The sequence below is a fragment of the Lycium ferocissimum genome, unplaced genomic scaffold (genome assembly GCF_029784015.1).
Source record: "Lycium ferocissimum isolate CSIRO_LF1 unplaced genomic scaffold, AGI_CSIRO_Lferr_CH_V1 ctg4806, whole genome shotgun sequence".
Classification (NCBI taxonomy): Eukaryota; Viridiplantae; Streptophyta; class Magnoliopsida; order Solanales; family Solanaceae; genus Lycium; species Lycium ferocissimum.
The window spans coordinates 1-6,654 of record NW_026725779.1 but is presented as its reverse complement, the minus strand read 5'-3'; the positions used below and the strand labels follow the sequence as shown (position 1 = coordinate 6,654).

The following is a 6,654-nucleotide window of genomic DNA, read 5'->3' as shown; positions in this document are numbered from 1 at the left end:
TATGTGATCTTATCAGTGTATAATCATTTTTGAAACCTTGTGGGCCTATGCGTTATTTATATGTATAATTTGGGAGATGTTGGTGATCATTTCATAGCAAGTTTCACTATAAGAAACTGGACCTTTAACGACTACTTCTTAATGAAGGGATATAAACCCAGTCGTTATATGTGTATTTATAGTGACCACACTTTTGTCCGGACGTTAAAGCTAGTTTTTAGTCTAACATCAACGAGAGGATAATATTTGGTCTTTATAAAGTACAATATCCGGTCGTTTAAACTAAATTAATTCGTGGAAAAAAGCGCCATTTTTTTCCCACTCTTTTTCTTTTTTGGTCATGATTTTCCCACTCTTTTAACAACCCACCCTCCACCCACACCCCACTATCCTCCTTCCCCCAAAAGAAAACCCTTAACCTCCTCCCTATGTTGATCAAGGTATAACTTATTCAGAGTAATCAAGTTCCATAAAAAACCGCTCGTCATCTACGACATATATGATCTTCACCTGCGATTGACTAGCCAATTAAGGATCTTACATTTTTCTTCTCTTTCGCATCACGGTAAGTTTCTTCCAAAATCACTAAACCTAGGGTTGTATGAAAAACAAACACATTTTATTCAACTATATTTGTGATGAATTAACGCCAATTAAAGATGTCTTGCTTGAGAAATTGACTAATATCAACAGAATTAGTAAAAATTTTCGTTTGGAACTGAGGATTTACAAACATATATGTTGATGGTGCCCTAAGATCAGTAATGGTGTGAAAAATTGTGTCCCATAGTATTGTATCAATTTGATTGATGTTTAATAGAACTTTTATGTAATGGCATAAATTGGTTGTGAATATATTTCCCCTAAATTCCTTGCTTCAGCTCATCCACTAGTTGTAACTAGTGATTGTGGGATTGGGTATTCTTTTGTTCTTCAAATAATTTAGGTTTGATGGGATCAATTAGCTTTTTTAGAAATTGTAATCTGCTTTTGAGTACTAGTAATTGAATCTTGTAATTGCTATTTGTCTGCTTAATTTGACTAGTAGTAATCAAATTTCTAAGAATTAGTAGATGCTATTAACGAGACAATAGTCTATCTCAGTCCCTCTTTGTTAGTGTTATCTATGCTACCGTGATTTTATTTCCATTATGTTGTGGCTATGGCTTCAGCGCTTTTCATTAGACATTGGCGAATTAGTGACCAATTTCCTTGACGCTATTCGGTTAATCTATCCTTGATAGTATTTTTACACGTGCCCGAAACATTCTTCCCATTTTGTTAGTACTTCTTTTCTGCCTGTTTCTTATGATATAAATAAAGTTGAGGTTGTTGCTGCTCAGTGACGCTATTTGTTAGGCTATCCTATTGATTCATACTACTGTTGTCCTGATTGTTGCTTGTGGCTATGATATAAATTTTTATTAAGGTTGCGTGGTCACGTGATGATAGTCATTGCGTCGAATTTTACTGGTCTGAACATTACTACACTTATGGGTTTTCGCCTAGGATACAAACTACAATAGAGTTTATTATCCATCACTATCCCTCCGTTGCTTTTGTCCCTCAATGTTATATGGTTTGGTGTTTGAAATTTCTTTACTTGCAAATAATTAATTTTTTTGAGGCGGTGACGATAATAGTCTAGCAAAGACAGTGAGGCAAGCGATTGTGGGGTTCGCTTCTCGGCACGACAACCTGGATATAGGCGATTGATGCAACTGGTTGCAGCCGTGGTGTGGCCGTACCTTCTTTGCATGTGCCTGAATACAGATCTGAGCCTTTATTTCAATTGTTCTCACCACCTTGGTATCATTATTGTTCCAATTAAGACCCTCATTTGTCATTGTTTGAACTCATGTCACAAGGATTTTGTTTTCATCTCTACTTAACTTTAAAGTACTGTAGTAAATACAGATTTCTCGAATGTGAAAAATACATGTTTGCTTGTTTCAAGAATATGCCAATAGCTATTGTTATCCATACCTAGGTTACATGTAAACTTAGAAGTAGGAAAACGCAGTGAAATCTATTTCTAGCACCTAAAACTATTTTTAGAATATTCCAACACTGTTAATGGTTACATATTCTATTCTTTATTTCCATTCTTGCAATTATTCATAAGGTTGAGGATTTAGTTCGTACCCCTTGTAAATGCAAAATGATAGATGTCACTTAAAATTATCAGTTAGATTTTGAAGGAAACTTTTCCTTGTTTGTGCAGAATTGCTAGTAACAGAATGCTAGCCTCAATGCTATATAAAAGAACATTCTCCTTTGACTTACTTACATGATCTAACATTAATTAATATTTTTTATATGAAAGTCTTGGTTTATAAACATGCTCAGATTGTGAAGATTGAGTAGTTACAGTTAATCTCATTAGTTTGAGTGAGTTTACAGACCCAAGATTTCAAAGTCCTTAATTCAATACAAGTCATGTTCCCACAAAAATCAGGTAGCCAATTTTGACTTCAAGACTTCTTCTTTTTTTCTTTTAAGAAATTCGATCTCTTCTTTTGGATGTATTGTGAATTTATTTAAAATTTCATAGTATGATTTTTTTATTTACTTTATTTTATTCTTGTATCGCTAATGCTTCTTTAATTATGTTACTTGATTTTCCGGATGCCATCCTTCGTATTAAATGTGTTAAAATGATTCATGTCACCCGCAAGTCAAATTACGTGCTTTACTTGTTTTATTTTGACTTCTCATGAATCACTACATCTGTAAGGTGGCACATATTTCTACTAATCAATCTCTCTTCTTTTGTGAGATGTTTCTATCTATGGAGTTTGATTGAAGATGTTGCCTAGAAGAGATGAAGGTCTTTCTGATTCCAATCGTCAACTTGTTCCTTCCCTCTCAAGAATGTACACAAACACTACTTAACTAGTGCTTTAATTATTCTCTTACTTGGACTGAGCATCTAGTGATTATATTTACTTACTGTATTCTTAGTTTCTGCCAAAATATTAGAGTGATACATCTAGTTTATATTAATTAGTTGAGTAGCATGATGAAAGAGTTAATATGTTGTGGATAATCATAGGATTAAGCTTCTGAATCAGTAGGAATCTCGGCATTTCATTCTGTAGTTTATTATCTAGTATTAGCAACAAGGAGATAAGTTTTGCTTTTCTTAGTCCACTGGTTTATATATGTATCTCTATTATAATTGACCTGCCTATGTTTGCTCTTAACTGGTGAATCTCTTGAATGTGACATACAAATTCAAATATGCTATTGCATTAGAATGTTAAGAGCCTATTATTTGAATGTATGACCTCCTTTGTTAGAAATGCAGTCAGTTAACAACAAAGCGTTAATGGAGGAGCTTGATAAGCTTCTTGAGAGATTGTGGATACCCTCTAAGCTCTCTTTGTCTCCCCCCGAGCTTGTTCATGAACACCCTTAAATAAACTAATGTTTCTAGATCATTCTTGTTTTATAGAATGCAACATCTTTAATAGGTGGTTCATTTGATAAGGCAAGAATGCTTCAAAACATTGAGGCATGTGAGTGGTTAACTAATTCTTTATGTGGTCTTGAAGCTCCTAATTTGGATCCTAGCTATGCACATATGAGACTATATGTCCGCTTCCTTATTTCTTTCTTTCTGATTCTTTTAGTTATTTCTTCATCAGTGTTGTGCTTCATCGTATAGGGTAGAAAAGGTTAATACAGATGGGCATACATATCAAAGCATAGTGCAATTTTTGGCCTGATCAGGTCTAGTTCTCAAGTGGTTGGGAAATAAAAAATGGTTGAATTATTGCACATACATGGTATATGTAAATTGTATAATGTGACGCGACTGACCTTGATGAAACTTGGCTGTATAAGATGGATAGGGAACTCTTCCTTTCTATTTTTTTCATCATTACCAGCTAATTCTTATTGATAAACTTCTTGTTGGTTTTTAGGGGCTTATGATCTGTTACTATATATGGATGGGAAGTATGGAAATTGTATTGTTACATCTCATGTGCTTTGTAAGAGTGTGAACTCACTTTTACTTGTGGAAATGTTCTTGAATCTCTTGTAGACAAAGGAGAAACGAGCAGAGCTTGACACGTTAAAAATGACATTTGTTCGAAGAGCATCTGAATTCTTGAGAAACTATTTTACCAGTTTGGTGGATTTTATATTAAGTGACAAGAGTTATTTTTCTCAAGTATTCTTTTGCTGTCACTTTTACTTTTACTTAAGTGTTGTCATCTTTCTTTTGTGAGTAGTTGCTATAGACAGCTGATAGCATGAATTAAACAGCCTGGACAATTGAAGAGGCCATGATGAGAATTTCTAAATAAATTTAGCTATATCTTTTATTGTTGAATATAACGAAATATGGATTACTGATTTCTTCCACTTTTTTCTCAATCTTAGTCGTTTATGCTTTGTTCTGCTTATTAGGGGCATTTTCACTTGCATTTTGTTTCACTTGTTAATGAAAACAATATCCAGATTATCCTCTAACTAGATACCTTTTCTGCCTTGAATTTTAGAACTTTCAATGAGTTAAAGCCAAAATTTCACCCTACTGAAACCCAGGATATACTTTCTTGAAGTTATTGATTGGCTGCATTTGTTCAATCAAAACAACATTTTCTTCAATAATTAGGTAGTGATTAAGTTACTCATTTGTTTTTCAAACGAAGTAGCTTGTAGGAATTCTATCACCTCACTGACATGAACTTGTTCTTTTAGCAGATCAAGAATTTGAAGTCCGAAGAACTTGTCCTTTGAAGAAATTGCAGAGCAAGTACAAGCGCAATAGGTCTTTATTATATTAGCGGTGTCTTAAAGATGTTATCATTTGTACATATGTTATAGTTTTAATTTTTTAGTTTTCAAGGAGTTGATAAAAATAATGTCATACAATTTGGATGGGTATATATTTTTGGTAATATGTACCTTTACTACTTTGTAATTAACAATGAATTTATTTTAATAATATTGATTATTTGGTATATTTCGATGCAGGCCTGTATATGTAAATGTGTTAAAGCATATGAAATAATTACTATTCGGTAACCATTCAAAAATATAAATTTATTTAATTGTATTTAACATTAGCGAACGGAAATGTGGTCCTTAAAACTCCTTAAAAACCGGATTGTGAAATAGTTAAATGGGCATTAGCGAAGGGAATTTTGCAATTAACGAAGAGGAAATCAGTACTAAAAAGTAATATAACGACCGGAATTATTTCCGTCGTTAATGGATCTTTAACGACCGGACTTCAAATCCGGTCGTTAACTTTTAACGACAAGGCTTTTAACGACCGGTGACGACCGGATTGTTTCCGGTCGTTATTGACTTATAGCGACCGGATTTAGACTTTTAACGATTGGATTTCCCCTCGCTAAATGTCATTTTTCTTGTAGTGTTACCTTGAGAGATTAGTTTGTTTGGGATGAGTATGAAGGCTAGAATGATATGCGGTGCTCGGTAGTAAGCTCCGGGTACCCGTCATGGCCCCTCGTCGGGTCGTGACAGAACCATCCCACCTCCACTAAGCTCCACCAACCCAAACCATCTTTGATCCGCTTCCCGCCTCCTCCACCACAAAATACCTCAAATCCTAGGGACCACTCACTCGGTCCGCTTCTTACCGGAGTTCTCATACTATTTTCATTAATCAGGGCGAGCCAATTACCTTGACTCACCGGCGGGCCGACCACCATTGCCCCGCTCCAGCCATGCCACGCACCGGTCCGTTAACTTCTCCAAACATCCCAGTGTACGCTTCCCGGGCATAAAGAGATAGATCATAATGAAGAATTAGAATGGGCTTGGAGAGACGAACAGGATAAGCGAGAAAAAGATATGGAGGAAAAGATGGAGGAATTATTGGAGAAATCCAACAGGTCTGCGAGGAAGGCTATAGGCCTAAGATATGATGAGCTATGCATGCATCCGGATCTGGACCTGCCAGAAGGGTTCAAAATCCCAAAGTTTGAGATGTTCAATGGGACAGGGAACACCAAGGCATACCTCCGATCCTACTGCGACTAATTGGTCGGAGTAAAGAAAAATGAACCTCTAATCATGCGACTATTCAGTTGTACCTTGACCGGAGAGGCCGCTGAATGGTTTGCAACTTAAGATATGCGTCAATGGCACGCCTGGGAGGACATGGAAAAATCCTTCATAGAAAGATTTCGCTTTAATGCCGAGACGGTACCAGATCGCTATTACCTTGAAAAGGTCAAGCAGAAATCTATAGAAAACTACAGGGAGTTTGCCAGCAGGTGGAGGGCCGAGGCAGCCCGTGTGCAGCCACCAATGTGTGAAGGAGAACTAGTCTCTGTATTCATCAGATCCTAAGAGCCTGATTTCTACGACAGAATGCTGTCCATGGCTGGAAGACCGTTTGCTAAATTTGTCAAGATGGGAGAGGCTATAGAAGATGGGCTCAAATCCGGAAAAATAGTTAGTGTCTTTAACAAGGCATCTGGACAAGCTACCGCAGGAATCTTCCACAAGAAGAAAGAGGACGTGGCAAGTATATCCCACGGTCGAAGCCCGAAGCCCGAAAGAGCCACGATCACCACTAACTACCACCTGTAATATCCAAGCCGTTTTACGCGCAGCCCCCCTTTCCCCCCTGGCCCCCAATCACCGGCGCTCCCCTTTAACCCCCCA

General features: G+C 36.6%; 1 long non-coding RNA gene across 3 annotated transcripts; it reads left to right on the top strand.

Annotated features, from left to right (window-relative positions):
- Positions 1 to 250: 250 nt before the first annotated feature.
- On the top strand, positions 251 to 4,976 carry LOC132044562 (uncharacterized). 3 transcript variants are annotated; one of them, XR_009412221.1, is made up of 2 exons: positions 251 to 4,180; positions 4,717 to 4,976. It is a non-coding gene; the product is annotated as an uncharacterized LOC132044562 (long non-coding RNA). The 3 variants fall into 3 exon arrangements; XR_009412219.1 differs by having other exon boundaries at positions 251 to 4,627; XR_009412220.1 differs by having other exon boundaries at positions 251 to 4,627; positions 4,714 to 4,976.
- Positions 4,977 to 6,654: the final 1,678 nt, after the last annotated feature.